Source organism: Ceratotherium simum, chromosome 21 (assembly GCF_057802395.1).
Source record: "Ceratotherium simum simum isolate JZ-2026a chromosome 21, ASM5780239v1, whole genome shotgun sequence".
Classification (NCBI taxonomy): domain Eukaryota; kingdom Metazoa; phylum Chordata; class Mammalia; order Perissodactyla; family Rhinocerotidae; genus Ceratotherium; species Ceratotherium simum.
The window spans coordinates 45,846,382-45,866,120 of record NC_141920.1 but is presented as its reverse complement, the minus strand read 5'-3'; the positions used below and the strand labels follow the sequence as shown (position 1 = coordinate 45,866,120).

Sequence of the window (19,739 nt, the reverse complement as noted above, 5' to 3'; positions counted from 1 at the left end):
TAACCCAAGTGGTCATGCGAGAAGCCCAGGGCGTCTCTCTTCACATCCCTCACATCAAATCCATCACTGAGTTCTGCTGGGCCATTCTCCAAATTTTCCCTCCAATTATTCCCTAGAGTCTGGAGCCACACTCTGAACAATCAATCTTCTCCCATGTGGTCTCTCTTGCTCCACTGAAATCCTTTCTGTAACCAGCAGTCAGGGTGATCTTTTTAAGATAAACTCCTATTCTATCATCCTCCTCACAAGACGTGACAATGGCCATGAAGATCCAGAAAAGCACAGAAGTGGGTACCCCAGCCCCCGTCAGTGCCTGACAGACAGTAGGTACTCAGACTTGAATGAATGCATGGGTTTCACTCTCTTCTGCCCCTTTTCTAGAATAGGAATGGTTTTCTATAGGCCCTTTCAATTCCTTCCCGTGCCACAGTGGCAGAAGACAAGGAGAATCATAGCTTTTCCTGACTAAATATTCCTCTCCCATCTTCTGCAATCTCTGGCTCTTGATCATTTCCCACTTCTCTAGTTGCAAAAATATCGCTTTTATCACATGCTGCTCCAAGAAAAACACAATGTGCCCAGTCCACATTCCTATCTGACTTCCTCTGGAAACAAAATCGGGGTTGGCTCCGCTGAGTGCTTTGTGCTGCTCCACAGCCCAGGCCTCTTAAGCAATCCCCAGGCTCTCCTTCCTGCCTCAGGGACTGTTCTTGGCTGCTGGGGGCAGGAAGGGAGAACCGTTTCTGGAGTCGGTTTAGATGCATTATGTAAGCTGAGTTCAGGAACTGAAGCTCTGCCTTTACCAATTTTCTGTGAGAAAAAAGACAGAAGCCTGAAAAGGCCTCCAAATCCTGCCCGTGCATGAGAGCAGTCGATCCACAGGACAGAACTCGCAGTCGGAAAGAAGGGACCTCCAGGTCATGGAGATGGTGCTGGCCAGGGGAAAGCAAGGGCATGGCCACAAGTGTTACAGAAAGCTACACGTACTCCTTTTATTTTTATTGTATGTAGATGATGTATTATCATAGTTATATAATATTATAAAATACATTTTATCATCACACTCCATGATGTTATTTTTAAAGTGACTGTGATCAGAATCACTGTATTATTAAGAATGTTGAAGTTCTATTACTCAGCTCCCAAACACAGTCATTTGGCGTCTAGCACACCCTAAGCCAGCGGGAAGGAGAAGTTGCGGTTCACTAAGCGCCGATCTCTCCAGACACTGCGGCACCTAACGGTGCCGCCAAGAGACCACTGGAACCAGCCATGGTGGGTTAACGGACTGCACATCTCCAAAGCAAGTCAAGAACCAGCCACTTCGCTCGTCCATCTCCGTAAGCCTTTAGCGCCCATTCTCGGCTTTCACCCGGTCCTATGACGGTGCTGAGGATCCCTGCCCTGGCAGAACCAGGCAGGAGACAGGTGATTCCTGTCAGGCACTTAGATGGTGGAGTTAACTATTTACTACTGAAAATGCCTGACTCTACTTTCTGACTGTGCTCGTTGGTCACACTTCCTGGATATTTGATCAGACTCTACTTTACACCCTGTTGTGGGTTGAATTATGTCCCCCCCAAAAGATATGTCTTAATCCTCAGTACCACGCAGAATGTGCACTTATTTGGAAATAGGGTCTATGCGGATTTCGTCAAGCTAAGATGAGGTGTCTATGTGGTCCCTAATCCAGTATGACGGTGTCCTTATGAAAAGGGGAAATTGGAACATAGACAAGCACAGAGGGAAGGCGATGTGAAGATACAGAGGGAGAACACCCTGTGAGGATGCAGGCAGAGAGGGGAGTGATGCATCTACAAGCCAAGCAACACCTGAGGCTCCCAGAAGCCAGGAGAGAGGCAGGAACAGCTCCTTCTTGAGCACCTTCATGGGGAGCACGGCCCTACTGACAGCTTGATTTCAGATTTCTGGCCTCCAGAACTGAGACAATAAATTTCTACTGTTTAAGCCACTCAGTTGGTGGTCCTTTGTTATGACACCCCTAGGAAACTAGTACACCTTCACATTTCTGCAGAGATAGTCTGGAGATATTATAGGGTAGTGCTGAGAGCAGAGTTCCTGGTGTTGGACACACCTGGTTTGAACTGTGGCTCTTCCACCTCATGCTGTGTGATCACAGACAAGTTAATTAACCTCTCTGGGCCTCAGTTTCTACAATCTGAAAAAAATAAAGGAGAAAAAAACTATTTTATGGGTACCTTGGGATGATACATCAGGTAACCACCTCACAGGCTTATTAGGATTCCGAAACGAGAACAGTATGTGTGAAGTCCTGAGCACAGCATCTGCCCCACGTGGGCACTTGGTGCCCTTAGCTTGGCTGGTGTGATTATTAATTGTGATCTTGAAGTGTTTGTCAGTGGAAGCTTATGCCTCATGCAACACGTAACATGAGATTTGCATGGCTCGGGAGCTAGCTTTGCAGTGCACGATCCATGTAGTCACACAGGCCATGTGTTCAGAAGGGCCCCACTCTTGGTTTAATGCTCTGCTGATACCATCTTGAAATTATTAATAATTTTTGAACAAGGGGCCCCCATTCGCATTTTGCATTAAACCCCACTAATTATGTTGCCAGCTCCTCCAGTCACGCACATGGGTTGGAAGGAATATTCTCCACCCACTCTGGGTCCTTCTGGCTGGGCTACAAATTAAATTGACATGAGACAGAATAACAGGAGAAAATCACACAAAGCTTTATAATATGTATACATGGGAGAGACTCAGGAAAACTGAGCAACTCAACAAAATGGCAGAGGCTCTCATCTTAAATACCATCTTCAGCTAAAGACAAAGGAAGATGTTGTGGGTAGTGGTTTGGGACTTCAAAGGGGAGGAAGACAATTCACATAGAGATGAAACAAGCAAATGTTTGCTAAACAAATAAGAATGGGCTTAGCAAGGACCCTCCCAGTCTATCAAGGACCCTCCTACTCTGTCACGGACCCTCCCAGTCTATTGATACCCAGAGCTATCTATCGTGATGGCCTGTCATGGGGACAGGACTTTTATCTTAAATTCTTTTAGGCAGTTAGGGGGAAGGCCAAAGTTTCTTTCAGAGTCTTTTGTTCTTAAAAATAATCAAGCCAAGGCAAAGAGACACGTTTAGTGGTGGCCAATTCTGATCCTCCACATCAGCAACCAGCATTTGAAAGAGAAAGTTCTTTTTGGGAGTATTTCAGTGACTGTCAAGGGTCTGGGTCCTTTATTAGCTTTAGAGCATCACAGTCCCTCAGCACCATCCTTCAGATCTTTCTGGAGGTTGCATTTAAATTTCCAAATGTCTTCCTCTCTAACTTTGAACACTACATGTATTTGTACTTTAAAAAAATCTCTCTTGCAGAAATTTTTTCCAGGGGTTGGGAAAACAATAAAAGGAAAGTACTTCCGTAACCCATTTTCTTCCCAATTCCTTGGCGTGAGCCATGGGGCTTTGAGTCGGTGCGAAACGTCTCCTGTTGGAACTTTTGAAGGCTTCCTTAGAACAAAGAATGCTTTTTTATTTTTAGCCCAAAGGGATATTTTGGCCTCTTTAGGTACTCTACCCAAGCCTTCAAGAATCTTTCTGCCTTAACTGTTTAATTCAACAAATATTTATTAAGTACCTACTATATTCCAGCACTATTCTAGGTGCTGAGGATGCAGCATGGAACAAAACAGACATAACCCCGACTTTCCTAATACATATCAGGTGAAAATAAATGCTTGATGAAAAATAAGGCAGGGCATGGGGATGGAGTGAGTAGGAGGGCGGGTGGTAGGTCTGCTATTTCATATGGGGTGGTCAGAGACACCCTCTCTGCAGTGACGTTCAGGGAGAGACCAGAAGGAAGTGAGGGACAGGTCACGTGGATATCTGGAACGAGCACATCCCAGATGAAGGAGTAGCCAGTGTGGAGGCCCAGAGGGGAGCAGGGAGGCTGGTGTGTCTGGAGCGAGTGAGCAATGGGTGGTAGGAGGTGAGGTGAGAATGGTAAGGAGCCCAGATCATACAGGGACTTGCAGGCTGTGGAGAAGATTGTGGATTTCACTTTGAGTGAGATGGAAACTGGAGGGAAACAAGAGGATCTCACGCGTCTTTAAAAGATCACTGTGAGTATGCTGTGGAGGAAAACATTGCAGGGAGGCCAGAACAAAGCAAGGAGACCAGGTAGGAGGACACTGCAAGATTCAGGTGAGAGATGCTGGGGGCTCTGAGGTGGGGATGGTGGGATGGGGAGAAGTGGTCAGATCAGGGATACATTTTGAAGGCAGAGCTGATAAAACTTGCTGGCGGTTTAGATGCAGATACTGGCAGTGCCGGGGACTGGGTGGAGTGCCCAAGGTGTTGAGCCTGAAAACCTGAAAGAATAGAGCGCCATTTGCTGAGATGCGGAAATGATGAGAGGAGGAGAGGAGCATGGCTGTGTGGGGAGAGGACAAGGAGTTTGTTTTGGACACATTCAGTTTGAGATTCCTACGAGACCACCCAGTGGAGGTATGAAGAAGGCCATCGGCTATCCAACAGAGCCTGCAGTTCAGTGGAGGCCCCTAATTTGGAGACCAGTGGCACACAGGTGGTTTAAAGCAGCAAGGCTCGGGCCGGCCCCGTGGCTTAGCGGTTAGGTGCGCACACTCCGCTGCTGGCGGCCCGGGTTCGGATCCCGGGCGCGCACCAACGCACCACTTCTCTGGCCACGCTGAGGCTGCGTCCCACATACAGCAACTAGAAGGATGTGCAGCTATGACATACAACTCTCTACTGGGGCTTTGGGGGGAAAAAAAATAAATAAAATTATAAAAAAAATTAAAAAAAAAATAAAGCAGCGAGGCTGGATGAGACCACCTAGTGGAAGCACCAGTAGGGAAGAGAAGAGATCCAAGGACTAAGCCCCAAGGTGCTCCGATGTTTAGGGATCATGGCAACGAGGGGGAAGCTATCAGAGGCAGCTGAGGAGCCCCCAGGGAAGTAGGAGAAGCAAGAGAAAGCATGGTCTTGAAAGCCAAGTATTTGTAAGAAGGAAGGGCATGTACCTGTGTGAGAAGCTGCTGGAAGATCAAACGAGATGGGCACCAAAAACTGACCACTGGATTTGGCAACATGGAGGTCATAGGTGACACTGATAAGCTCCGTTCAGGGTACAATGTCTTGATGCAAGTGGATCTAGGAAAGAATGGAAGGAAGGGAACCGGAGGCAGGGAGCACAGAAACCCCGTGAAGAGCTCTGTTGTAAAGTGAGGTTTAGAAGCAGGAGCTGGAGGGCCGGCCCTGTGGCTTAGCGGTTAAGTGCGTGCTCTCTGATGCTGGCGGCCCGGGTTCGGATCCCGGGCGCACACCGACGCACCGCTTCTCCGGCCACGCTGAGGCCGTGTCCCACATACGGCAACTAGAAAGCTGTGCAGCTATGACATACGACTATCTACTGGGGCTTTGGGGCGAAAATAAATAAATAAATCTTTAAAAAAAAAAGAAGTAGGAGCTGGAGGCAGATGGGGGGGTCGCCTAAAAATGGGCCATATTACAGTATGAGTGTACCTGATGGAAATCACCCAATAGAGAGAGGAACAACTGGTGATCCAGGACAGACAGGGAACAAATGCTGCAGCAATGTCCTTTATGTGACAGAAGCTGGCATCCACTGCACAAGCAGAAGGGCTGACCCCACAGAGGAGCCCAAGTGTTTTATCCATTGTAGCAGGAGAGGAGGCTAGGGCATACGAAGACAGATGCAGGGCTGTTGGTAGTTTTAAGGCGGGAGTGATGGAAGTTCTTCTCATTAATTCCAGTTTCTCAATGAAATAAGAAGTAAGGTCATTACCCTAGAGTGACGAGCGTGGGAGGACGTGGGAGGTTTGGGAAAGGAGGAATCAGCATGAAATAATAACCCAGAGCATCTTTTTTCAAAACCCATGAGTGGGGTGTGAAATCAGTTTAGGAGGTCACCATCAGCACATTTTAAGTAAACGAAATAGGATAGGATCAGAGAGAAGAGAAAAGGAAATATCAGAGTAGTAAGTGTTAATTTCCAAAACTTTATTTCACTCCTATATATATGAATGTCATTTTTTACAAAGTCTGTGGATGGATTAATAAAACAGAGTAGGACTCCTTGAGATCAACGGCCATAAACCCCTTACCGAGGCTGTGGTTTTCCAGCCATGTCCATTTGCCCGGTGCAGGCACAGTCTAGGGGAGGCGTGCTTCAGGCAGGGGAGTACCTGAGACAGACCGGCAAGAGAATTAAGGTTTATGCAGAGGAAGGGTTATAATCCCAGACTATGGAATCCGAGCTGGGAAGGAGACAGGTGAGGATGTGACTCAGAAGGGAGACAGCAACCAGGGGCAGGGGCAGTGGGTTACAGGTCATGGTGGTGGCTGAGTCGAAGAACTCTACAAGAAAAACAAGATTTCACATTTCTTCCTCAAGACTGAGGGCAAGGCGAATTGTGTTCCGTCACCAACGTTCATTTGCAGAAATTTTCTGTTTAAATGGTTTACTGGAAAATGCTTTATCAGTCAGAGGGCTTTCTCCTTGCTTCTGTGCTGGGCTTTTCAAATGGTGTATAAAAATGTTTTGAAGTCAAATGGTATCTTACCTTTGTCAATTTTTCCAGCACTCACCAAAACAATGTTTCCTCAAAGGCAGTTTTGTTAAATTCAATAATACTTAATCATAGAGCTGTACAGTACCTTCAGTTCAGTCAACCTTCAACAACTATTTTGCTGTGTTTATTGATTTTTATCTCTGTTTCTAGAATATTAATTTTATAAAAGCATCATAATTCTTGTGAGGCTCTTTTCCTCTCTCTGGAAGAACTGAGTAGAGCTTTCCCTCAAGCCTTTCATGCTTTCACTGTATCATCTTTCGTGGGATGTATAGAGAATCCCTCAGAATATTAAAGACCAACTAAGACCCAGAAGTTTAAACGGACTCGTGGGAAAATAGTAGCTAAAACATTACTCTTTCTTTTGTCATGTTCATTTTCTTTTATCCTTATGTTTGATCATTTTTTCTCTTACAACTATCGTTTTAATGATTTCCTAATTCTTTTTTTTGTGTGTGAGGCCATCAGCCCTGTGCTAACATCTGCCAATCCTCCTCTTTTTTTTTTTGCTGAGGAAGACTGGCCCTGGGCTAACATCCGTGCCTGTCTTCCTCCACTTTATATGGGACGCCGCCACAGCATGGCCTGACAAGCGTTGCGTCGGTGCACGCCTGGGATCCGAACCAGCAAACCCCGGGCCACCGCAGCAGAGCGCGTGCACTTAACCACTTGGGCCACCAGGCTGGCCCCTTAATTCTTAAACTAAATGAAAAATACCTGAGAAAAAACTAAAAGAGATTGATTTCCACCTTATATCAATAGTTCAAATTAAACCTTACCATGATATATCTCCTGAGATCTTGAACCATGTTTAAAATCTCATCTGATTCCACATGGTCCTGCCATGTTACTCTGGTTTCTCTGTCTCAACCATTATTCCAGCTGCTGCATGCTCAGAATAGATATGCATGGAATTCTTACTGGTGGTATCACTGGTAGGATCTGCATGTTAAACTGCAACCCCTGATAACAATGCGCTTTATCTCCGAAGCCTCCTGTGACTGGCCAGTTTGAAACAATTCGCATATCCCGCCATCTTATGCTGCCAGTGGCAGGGCCTGTGCAACCTCCAGAAATGAGGAGGGGACAATGATGATGACGATGGGGCAGAAAGGACGCAGGAGGTGCCTATGCACTCAGATGCTTAGGTGGACTTATGGAGTAAGGATTTGACAAATGACTGGCCTGCACAGTGAGGGTGTATGCTGCTGTTTCCAGACGTGATTAAGAAATTCTCCTTCAGATCTTAATGTTCTCCCATCTCCTAGACCCAAGGTTCTCAATGTCCTCCATCCTACACCTCATCAGTTACTCTTCAAGGAACCGGTAGCCAACAATAATAGAAACAAAAAGCAAACTATTTCCAAGAAGAGTATTTACATATTTATAGGCATCCTGTGAGTGTACTGAATATTTCCAATAAGGTCTGAGGGCATAAAAATCCGCAGCAGAACTGCGGGGAATAAGCGTGGCCAGGAAGCATCAAAGATGGCTTCTCGTGGGCCAGTGTGACCACTAACGGCCAGTAAGCCATACATGTGATCGCTCGTGGCAGAGGGTTAGTAAGAAACTCCTGCCCCTCACGCCATCACAAGAAGAGGTCACAAGAAATGAAGGAGGGCTAATTCTTTCTAACTGTCCACTCTGCCGGCTTCTGTAAGGTTGAGAGATTGAGACCAAGCATCCCAGACAGGGGCAGACGCTGGCAGTGCTCTGCCGTATCCCCTCAGATCCCTTTACTGTTTTCCCTCCCACAGCCAGCATCTGTGTCTCTCTGTGGAAGGACGGCCTTCGGGCTTATGGGACCTGCTTTGCCTGCTGCATAGACAGAGCTGGAAGTGCTTGGGGCTGCCCTTAGCCAAAGACTGACCGACGCAGGGGTATAACTACTCCAGTAAGCTGGCCGCTGATCTAGCCACTCTGGTGGGTCCTCCACTGTCTCCAGAACTTTTCTGTGAAGACCACCCCTTATCTCCTGTTATAGATAAAGGAGGCTGAGATTCTACTTAATCAAAAATAGGGCACAATCCCTGCAGGACCTGAGCATTCCTTTGTGACGGGGCTGTGGTACCCAGAGCAGCGGATGACAGGTTTCCCTTCCAGACTCTCCCCATCTCTCCACACAATCTGATTCTTTAGCACATGATGCTGTCCTAAATTGTCCTCCTCTTGTCCCAAATGTACAGCTCCTGCCTCCCTCTCTGGGTTGAAAGCCCTCGAGGGTCTGGACCACGTCTTTCCTCTCTCCCCGCTTCACAGAATCCAAGTGGGGAACCTCGCATTCTAAGTAGAGCCATAACAAACAGCGCCCTCTTTTCCCCCAAATGCACCATGCTCCTCTTGATTCTCATTCTTTGCATCTGACATTCCCACCCAAAACCCACTTGTTACTAGCTATCACCAAATAATCCATCCGTCATAACTAATCCCTTCCACTGTGAATCCTTTTCTGACACCCAGGACAGGATCAAGTGCCCCTTCTATATGCAACCACGTCCCCCTTGAATAGAAAGAGGTCATGCCCTCTCCTGGCTCCTGCTCTTTGAAATGACACCAGCTCCGGCAGGTACCAGAGCCCTGTGAAAACAGACTTTAAGAGGGGGGATCGCCTGAGCCAACATTACAGTGTAAAGAGGTCACTCATATTGTTTAGATCACATATGTAGCCTAAGGTCACCATGTCCACTGTTTAAGGAAAGACATTAGCTTAAAATATTAGGCATAATTAGGGTATGAGATATGCCCAGAGAAAAACTGTTTGTAATACCGAGTATGTGCTAAGACAGGAATCCCAAACTACAGACAGATGGCCAGGAGAGGGCTCCCCCGCTGGGGGAAGAACAGGGAGCTGTCAGGCCTGACTGCCACTTCATACATCAGACCTCACCCTATTAAGAGGATAAGAAGCTTTGAGGCAACTATCCTAAATGGAGCACCTTCATCACCTGGGCTGGGGGCATCCTGTCTGTTCATCCGTCCCCACTCCCTCCCTCCTTCCCTCGCCTTTGTTCTGGGGTGGAGTCTCCTTCCTTCTCACACACACAGTTGTCAAAAGCTAGAGAAGCCTCTTAAATAGCACCTCCATCCCTATGCTTGTTTAATAAAGAGATGAGGGATAAACATCTTTTTTAAAGACACAAGCCTCTGTCTTTGTTCTCCTTGGGATCACTAAATTGCCAAGAAGAAAAATAACTGCAAAGGAAAATAAGGAAGAACTTTAATTAGGGGTTTTCAAGTTCCAACTCAGCACAAGTGTGTCTCCCTAGTCCAGCCATGACTGCACTGGCTTGCCCTCGCCAGTACCTGTAAGTATCCCCTGCTAGGTTGGAGGGCCCTTCAGGCCAGGAATTACTGTGGGGCACCTGACGGTCAGATCACAAAGGAACCTCGGAGTTCCGGGAGTCAGCCAGCATCCCACACTCCCAGAGGATCCCACATCTCCCCGCAGTGCTGACACTGGGAGCCGCTGTGTCTCTGCAGAACCAGTCCGGTTTGCGCCTCCTTCCTCTGGGTAAATAAGTGTGGTCTGAATATGCACGACCAGTGCCTGCAGGATTTAATTCAATTTGTGGTTTACTAGAAGAGGAGGATCAAAAACTATCCACCAGGTCTTCCCAAATCAGTGTCTAGGCTTAATATAATTCCAAACAAATCCCATGGAATAAAATTTAACTGGAAGAATTAAGGGTGAACATTGCCAAGAAAATGTGAGGGAAAAAGAAAGATAAATGGGCGGAAAGTGGATGAGACCTGCCCTGCCAAATCCTGCAAGTATTACAGAGCTGGGGCGAGGCCTGCTTATTCCCCAAACAACGCTGGGCCTGGGGGGAAAAGAAAGTGGGGAAAACAAAGAAAGAAGCTGCATTCTTACTTCATCAGCTCCCTACCAAATGATTCCAAATGCATTTAAACAGTAATCTGTAAAACTGAAACCATAAGAATTAAAGAAAATATAAATGACTAATTGTTTGAGGATGCAAGAAAGGCTTTCTGAGCAAAGGAGCCATGAAAGAAATCCAAAGGAAAAGTACAAACACTTGACGACACAAAACGTTAAAGTTGTATGACAGAAAGTCAGGAACACTCAGCATTTAGGCAGGGAAAGTCTGGGTAGTAGAAGAGGAGTGTTGTTTAGATGCCATCTCACTTCTCCTGGCACCGCGTGCTGAAGTCAGACAGACCCCAGACTGGTCTTCCGAGACCCGGCTTCTGGTTTCAGCCCTGCGGGGAGGTGTGGGATCTTGGCTGAGTTCCTGGGACTCAATAGTTCATGTGCAATCCGACCCGTGAGGGTGCCCCTTGCTTATACAGGAGACACATCTGCCTCAATTCATTTTTAAAAAGTATTCTTGTAATCAAACCAGACTTAAATGCGATGGGGTGTTAGCTATTTGGGAAAAAAAAATCTGTGGTGATTTCTTCAATAAAGAAAAGAAATGTTTTATTAAGCAAATAAAGTTCATCTAGCTATTTAAACCACCCTAATTGTTTGGATTTTTGTATTTTGTATTCCTGACCAAACACATAAAACCATATACGTGAAAAACAGATAAAATGTCTATCTCATTTACTAGGTTAACCTATTCAATTAAAATAGACTTAATTCATTAAAAATTGTAAAATACAAATGTTTCCAACAAGTCTAATTTTAAAAATGCTCAACTTCTGAGAATTTCAGGCCAGTGGGGGATTACATGTTAATATCTTCATTTACTATCACTTGACCACGTGTCATGTCAAACAAAAACGAGAGATCAGCTCACAGCAGTAATAAATAGAACACCTGATTTAGTTTCTCATTCGAACACCATGAAGCTCAGCAACATCACTTACATCATTCTTTTTTTTTTTTATTGTTGAGTGGTAAGAGCTCTTTATTCTTTTTTTTTTTTTTAATTTTTTGTTTATTGCAGTAACATTGGTTTATAACATTGTAAAAATTTCAGGTGTACATCATTGTACTTCTATTTCTGCATAGATTACATCATGTTCACCACCAAAATACTAATTACAACCCATCACCACACACACACACATCATTCTTATAGATGGTTTCAAAACACAAATCAGCACACCTTTATAACTTTTCCTACAACTTTTGGGGGTATTCAAAATTACTGATGGGGCTCCTTGCCACCAAAGATTCTTGACCAGAATAAGACATCTCACACAGGATGGAATGCCCATAGACTCAACCTATGCTCCCCCCAAAAATCCAACTTTATTTTCTGAGAGTCTTCTACACAATGTCTCTGTTCAGACTTTCTCCAAACCATTAGCAAGTTTAAAAACAGTTTCTACTACAAAAAACCAAAGTCACTTAATCCATTCATTCAGTATGTGATAACGCTGCTGAGCCGGTTTGCTAGTGGCTGTATTAAGGTGTGTGGTTTCCTTTGCACTCGCAGCTGACACTCCACACTTCCCAGGGATGGCATTAACAATACCTCACACTCTGGGATAGCCTGAGCCCTGACCACTCACAACAGACGCTGGCCATAACAAGCAGGGTGAAAGTTCTGGATTGTGTCACACTTCTCTTCCCGGCCCCTGCATTGTCCCCTTTCTGCTTGGCCTGGGGCCTCCCCCTAGGTAAGTTCATCAACTCCCACTTGGGTCCCCACAGTGCTCCAAGGACTCCCTGTGTCTCCAGCTGCTTACTGAAAATTGCTATCCAGGTAACACACAGGACTTTTAAACTCGACAGTTAAAAATCACACCCGGGGGACCGGCCCCGTGGCATAGCGGTTAAGTGCACGCACTCCACTGCTGGCGGCCCGGGGTTCGGATCCCAGACAGGCACCGATGCACCGCTTGTCAGGCCATGCTGTGGGGGTGTCCCATATAAACTGGAGGAAGATGGGCACGGATGTTAGCCCAGGCCCAGCCTTCCTCAGCAAAAAAAAGAGGAGGATTGGCATGGATGTTAGCTCAGGGCTGAGCTTCCTCACAAAAAGAAAAAAAAAAAAAATCACAGGATTTCCTCTCTACTCTCCTTCTTGGCCACACACACACACACCAACTGATAGGTCCATTTTTCTCGAAACACTCCTCGCCTTGACTGTCCTTGACTTCTGTGACACCACCCTATCAATATACATCTCAGAGACTTCTTACTTCCCATGCTTTAGAAAAATCTGTGAAACAAATCTTGAGATAAATTCACTCAGCCCTAGAGACTGAGAAATGTCTGCAGGTGGACGTTCAGTTCCCCAGGCCGTGCCTCTGACTGCAGCATCACCATTCCAAGGCTCCTCCGCTAGCCCACAACTCTCCTGTGAATCCCTAAAATACGAACTCAGGCTTCCCCTGTTCACCTCCTCTGTTAAACGCAATAAAGCCTGAATAGGAGGGGCTACTGATCCGTGAAAAGTGCCTAATAGTAGGTTGCAGGCAAACTCTTTTTTAAAAACACCTGATTTCAAACAACAGGTGCATACGAACTGGGGGCTGACATCAGCAGTCCTTTGTTCCAGGTCAGAGGTGCCCAGTGAGTGACTGTTGCTACCTTTTCACGAGTAAATGTGGACACTGATACCCTACAGAATCCACACTGCCAGATCCCAGGGAGAGAGGAAGTGAGACGACTGTGTATTCTCCTATTCAATGGAGGCGATCGACCAAAATGTGCCGTAACTACAAGAACCCCTAAGTTGCCGTCCCTTATCTACAGCTGCATTTGAGGGCTCCTCAGGGAAGGCTGGTTGAGATCTGCTGGCTTCTGGGCACCACGAAGACGGAGCTCTCCAGGGCCTTTGGCATTGTTTACTCGACTCCTTCATTTCCCTCAGATCTGATCAAACCCTGGAGAACCGACTCATGTTAATCAGGCTCACAGAAGCTGGCAAACCAACAATTTATCCTAAATTTACAACGGGGGATTACTGTGCCTTTTTAACGTCCAGAATATACATTTTTACTATCCTAAGCACCAATGTTCCTCGGAAACTGCCCAGGTGTCAGAAGGTAAACTAAAAACATTTGGGTGAACTAAACAACATTTCCCAAAGTGTGATACTGGCTCAACACAAGGCTGACATGAGGGAAGCCATATTGTAGAAAAGAAACCCTATGGTAACTTTGAATGACCTCTGACTAGCCCAGACATGCTCTGTGGATTTTATGGCCCCTCCCAGCTGCTATAAGTTGATAACTTTGTTCTCTTGAGTTCCTTAGGAATGTGATGACCCCCTAGCAGAGAGCCCAGGCTGACAGCCATCATCAATGACAACTGAAAGATCAGGGTATAGGGTGTTGCCCTGGTCTCTGATGCATATCCAGTAAAACCAAAGACTATCAGGAACTAAGACCAGATGGATGCCCCCACCAGGAGATCAGCTGCCTCCCCCACCCGGAGATCATCACTGTATATAACTGGCCTGAAGTCTTTGTTCACTAGGACAGTGTTTTTCAGACATTAGTCGGCTATGGTCCCTCTTGCTAGCAGGCTGTAATAAAAAGTCCTTTCTCTCTGCCACCTTGCCTCTTGACTATTGACATGTCTCCTGGCGGACAGACAAACCCCCCTTTTGGGCGGTAACAAGTGGACTCCTTGGAACGTCGGATCCAGAAGATGCTTCATGAGAAAGAGTGTTCCGTAGCCAAATGAAGTTGGCCAACATTCCATATTATGGCGTCACCCTAAAGAGTCCCAGTACACATTATAATAATAAAGGCACTGAAAAGTCCTGCAGTGGAAAACTGCTTAACATTAGCATTTCTCTAATATATTTTACCACTGTAACTCTTTAGTAATTCTTTAGTAAAGGTGCATCCTAAAACACAACTTGGTAAATTCTGCTCTAGACAAATACTGCATGGGGTGAGCCTCTGAGCACAGCCAGCCACCTCCAGCAAGTCAGCTGTGGTTCGGCGAAACAATTACTGGACCTGGAGCCCTGGTTCTAGCTTTGGTGTGTTGACCTCTCCAGGCCTGTTTTCTCACCTACCAAATGGAATTAACAGTATTGTTGTGAGAAACAACTGAGATATTATCCGTAAAAGCATTTTATAAAGTGCTATAAAAATATGATTATCTGCTAAGAATACACTTCTTGCTCTGTAATGCCTCAAGATGCATTTACAAAGGGATACTTTTCTTCATTCTTTTAACACCTATTCCTTGAGGGCTGCGCAGTAGAGCTCTGATCTGGCTTTCCACCTTGGGGTCCAGCGCACACTGCTCGTAAGTGATACACGCAAGGTATTCTGGTGGTGCTGAGGGGGTGCCTCACCAGAGAAAGGAGGAGGGAGGCAGGGAAACCTTCCCAGCTGAAGCTATTAGGAAACCTGAAGGATCATTAGGAGGGCTAGAGGTACCAGGGGAGTGGGACCTAACGCCAAAATGATATAATGTGGGGAGTATGTGAAGAATGGGCCCAGCGAAGGCTGACCTTCCAGTGTTGCATGCCCTTGCCCACAGGAGAAATGAGTTCTCTATCTCCTCCAAGCAGAGGAAGAGAATTTAGCCTGGCAAGGAAGTTGTTTCTGAAGCATGGAACTCCTCTTTGGAGTAGGGAGTGACCCTTGAATTTGGAGAGTGGAGGGATAAGAGTGGTGCCCAGAAGTTCTCTCTACACAAGCAGCACAAACCACAGCCCCAAAGGGAGTCAACCTCCTCCCATCTGCCCCTCATGGGGTCCAGTGTGGGCTATCTTAGCTCTCCTTCTCTACTTAGACAATCTGTCTCCAGGAAAACATCTCCAGACAAAGGAGATTCTGGTAGCACTGTCCCCAGCCTCAAACCGCTGAGAGCAGAGTCCCCAAACCCCAAACCTCCTGTCAACCACCAGCTTTCTTCTCCAGTTCCAAGTGTAAGGGCCCCTCACAATCCGTGGCCAATGTCCTCTACAGAAGTGCCAGAGCGTGGGCAATGCACAAGTGTTCTAGAGATATACTGGAGCCTGAGGCAAAAAGAAAAATGTACACCTCCGTGTACCCTTATCAAAACATTCTCCCATATGTGAACTACGTAAAAAATTTATAAAAGCTCTACAGGCAAAAAACATGACCAAATCTAAAGCTGGCACTGCTAATCTCTTGCAACACTGGAAAGCCACTGTCAACCTTCATCAACCCCCAGATAGGGACCAAACTGAGGGAGACTGGAAACCACTGTTCCTATTGCACAATGAGGCAGGGTCTTAACAACACCCATCTTTATGACATTTTATTCATCATGGATTGTTTACATTAAATTTGATTTTTTTTAATATTGCATTAACATACTATTTCTTAATAGTGAGTGTGGCCAAGTGTTTATTTTTGCTGCAATATTTACAAAGTCCTGTTGGCCGAAGAGTGCTCTGAGGTTTCCTTACTGATGGCAGCATGTTCCTAAGAAACCGCAACGCGCTGAAACCCTCAGCCTGAAAGAAAGTGAGACCCCACCGTGTGCCGGGTTTGTGTGAGGCCTCCTCTGCTGAATCAGAAAAGCCCTAAGGATTTGAGATCTCTGAGAAGAGAGGCGCCTCTTAGGGCCCAGGGGGCGGTCTCGCCCTGTATTTCTTGGCAACATATCACAGGCTTTAAAGCTGAATTCTGCAAACCCTGCTGTCCCCCGGCCGTCGAGGGGGGCCGGGTGACGGGTGTGTGGACGCTGCGCTGCTGGGAGCCGAGGCCAAGGGTGGAGGCCGAGCCCAGAAGGGGGCGGGGAGGCCTCAAAGTGGGAATGTGGCCCCGTTCCTTCCCGGCAGGAACCCGGGGCTCCTCCTCCGCCTGCGGCGCCGTCATCAATCACCGCGACAGCCCAGTCGCCCCCTGCCCGGACTCACCGACCCTCCTGCCGGGGCTCCTCCACCCGGGGGAGAAATCTCGGGCCCGAGCGTCTCCCCCGTGCACCGGCTGGGCGCACCGACCGGGTCTGCGCTAGGCACCTGGGCTGTGCGACCCCGGGTCCGGCCCGCGCGCACAGGCGCGGGGCGCACCTGACACCCCGTAGACGTCCCCGCAGGCAGAACTCGACAAAGGTCCCTACCTCCTCCTGCTCCTGCGCGCATGCACACGCCCACACCTCGAGCCATCGCGCCTGCACCCTCCGGCTGCCCCTCACCCCAACCCCGCAGAGATCAGCCGAGGATACCCCTTGACCCTGCCTGGACCAGCGGCCGCCTTGCAGCGCCCGAATGTCACCCTGCCCCCGTCCCGGCGCCCCCTCCCCCATCAGTCCCCACGACACCTGAGGACGCTCGCTCGCTCGCTCTCTTCCCCAAGTCTCCTCCAGAGAGAAGGGAAGTGCGAGGAGCAGCACCCGGCGCCTTGAACCCCGCAGAGCCCCCGCCCGCGCCCCAGAGTCTCCCCAGACGATGGGTGCGGGCACAGGGGGTGGGGTCTCTGGTGCCACCGCCCCTTACCTCGCGCAGGCCCTCCCCGCAGGTCCTGGAGGCGGGGGCGACCGGTGGCCCCGCGGACTAGCGCGGGGCTGGGTTTCCCCGCCGGGGAGGAGCAGGAGGAGGAGGAGGAGGAAGGGGAGGGGAGGGGAGGGGAGGAGGAAGGGGAGGGGAGGGGAGGCAGAGGGGGAGGGGAGGGAAGGGCTTTGTGTCTGCCTCCGGCCCTCCCTCGGCTCCAGTGCTAGCCATCCCCCCTCCCCCAGCCACCCTCCCGAGCTCGGGGAGGGCAGCGGGCGAGAGCGATCCGAGAGAGCAAGGAAAGCGCCTGCGCGACCAGGGGTCCGGCCGCCCCTCCTCTTGTACCGCCCACCCCCCGCCCCTCCCCTCCAGGCGTGCAGCCTCAGGTCCTACCCGGTGAGCAGGAACCGGGCTGCAGCGAGGGAGAGAGAGTTTATCTAACCCAGAGCAAACTTGCCTGGACCGGCTCCCGACCCGCCTCGGCGCCGCCGCCTCGCTCTTCTGCACTCCCCGGGGAGGACCAGAGTTTTGTTCTCGGAGATTTTCTTCCCTGTCTCCTTGCTTTCCCCTCACTACAGAGCAGCACAATGCGTGCGCACCCCCTGCCCGCAGCGAGCCCGCCGCCTAGCCGCCGACCCCACATCAGCGGCGCGGGCTGGAACGGCCGGGTCGGGGAGGTCCGCGTGGGCTCCGGCCCTGTGTGCCGGCCTCGGACACGCTTCAGGGGCCTGGGCGGCTGCCGCGGCCCCGCGGGGTGTTGTGCTTCATCCTCGCTGGGAAGGGGGCCGCCTGGGTTGGTTGCTGCGTGTGCAGGGCCGCCCAGCCCGCGCGGGCTCGACGGGCCAGAGCGGCAGGGAGGCGGGAGGGGGGTTGGCGCTGCGCTGGGAGCCCTTTATAACCCGGAGGGAGGGCGACACGGCAGGCGGGGAAGCCGGGAGCCAGGAACCAGCAGGCGCCTTTTCCTCCGAGCCGGCCGGGTCCCTGGTGAGCTGCTGAAGCTTTCCCGCTTCCCTTCTGGGGAGAGCACCTTCGGAGAGAAATACCTGACAGTGTTAGAGTTGCCCAGGTAGCTGGTGTCGCAGAAAGAGTCTCAAAGACACCTGTTTTGGACAGAAGCAGAAAAAGGCAATGGACAAAGGCCTTATTTCTTTTTTTGTTCTGCTCCAGACCACTAGCCCAAGAGACGGGCTTTCATTGGTGGTGGATCCTGTCTTCTAAAATCCCAAGAGTTATTTATCATTTATAATCAGCTCAGCTGGCAGGAAAGCATAACCCAATACTCTTCTCTTTCTGTCCGAAGTCGCCCGTTCAATAAATAATCGAGCCGGTGCTATGCACCAGGCCCGCTCTAAGGCTGGGGAGACGCTGGCCAACAGAAAGATCTCCCGCCCCTGGGGAGCTGACGTTCTGGGGCAGGGGCAGGGGCAGGAGACAGCGTAAACCGCGAACGTCCACTATGACCTGGGATGTTAGAAAAGGTCAGTGACCGAGAACAAAAGAAAAAGTAGAATAAGGAGGCGGAGGAGTGCTGGCGTCCGGTGCAGGCTGCGGAATTAAGAGGGTGGGTGGTCAGAGTGGGCCTCCTGAAGGTGGGGTGGAAGCAAAGGCCTGAGGGAGGTGAGGACAGACCTGGAGGAAGCTTTAGGGTCAAAGGCTCTGAGTTGGTGGGTGGAAGCTTCTGAGGGTTTGAGCAGAGGGTGACATGATCTGATGCGCAGTGCTGAAAGAGGAGTCTGACCAGGAGTCTGACCGGGCTGGGAGCCAGCTGCAGGGGCAAAGGTGGGAACAAGTTAGGAGGCTGTGCACATAATCCAGGCTGGAAATGAAGGTGGCCCCCAGCAGGTCATAGATGGAGGTGGAGAGTAGTTGGATTCTTATTTATTTTGAGAGGAGAACTGTCAGGATTTCCTGAAAGGTTGGATACATGGGCAAAAGGGAGGGTGTACAGAGGCAGAACTAGCCCCACGTCACTCCCTCTTTTGTCCTTTAGCCCCAGAACGATTCTGTTTTATACACAAAGCACCCCAGGTAAATGCTGAGGCTGTAGGGCCTCTGCTCCTTTCTGTTCTTTCCCCTTTCTCTCTTTTCACTCACTCTCTTTTTTGTGTGTGTGAGGAAGATCAGCCCTGAGCTAACGTCCATTGCCAATCCTCCTCCTTTTGCTGAGGAAGAGTGGCCCTGGGCTAACATCCGTGCCCATCTTCCTCCACTTTACTTGGGATGTGGCCAATCCTCCTCCTTTTGCTGAGGAAGAGTGGCCCTGGGCTAACATCCGTGCCCATCTTCCTCCACTTTACTTGGGATGCGGCCACAGCATGGCTTGACAAGCGGTGCCTTGGTGCGCACCAGGGATCTGAACCCCGGGCCTCCTCCGCAGCAGAGAGCATGCACTTAACCACTATGCCACCCGGCTGGCCCCTCCACTCACCCTCTTGAAAACTTCCTTGTCTTGTGGACATTGCCCCACGGGTGGCCCCACAGACTCCATCTATTCCAGAATTTGGGGCCCATTTGGCTTTGTCGTCCCCCAGAAAAACATCTTTTACTGCAGAGATGGATTTGGACGCTAGTCTTTCAAGACTGTTTATTGAGTAGCGACTATGTGCCAAGCACTGCTGTAGGCAGCAGGGCTACAGCCGTGAACCAGAAGGAGGGAACACCGTGCTCTCAGGGAACTCACATTCTAATCGTGGAAACGGAGGCAATGAGCCAGACAAACAAGGAAAATATATGGCGTGGATGATGTTATGTGCTGTGGAGAAAAATTAATCCGGGAAGAGAAAGAGA

At 49.1% G+C, this 19,739-nt stretch overlaps 1 protein-coding gene across 3 annotated transcripts in view; it reads right to left on the bottom strand.

The window, feature by feature from the left end:
- Window positions 1-17,757, bottom strand: part of RIN2 (Ras and Rab interactor 2) — a 215,702-nt gene extending 197,945 nt beyond the window's left edge. For 2 of the 3 annotated variants that reach the window (XM_087445667.1, XM_087445674.1), the window contains exon 1: window positions 16,959-17,039. The gene's annotated coding sequence lies outside the window, so the exon portion shown is untranslated. Of the gene's footprint in view, window positions 1-16,958; window positions 17,040-17,409 lie in introns of those variants that run through there. The other variant, XM_087445668.1, reaches the window with a different exon arrangement.
- Window positions 17,758-19,739: the final 1,982 nt, after the last annotated feature.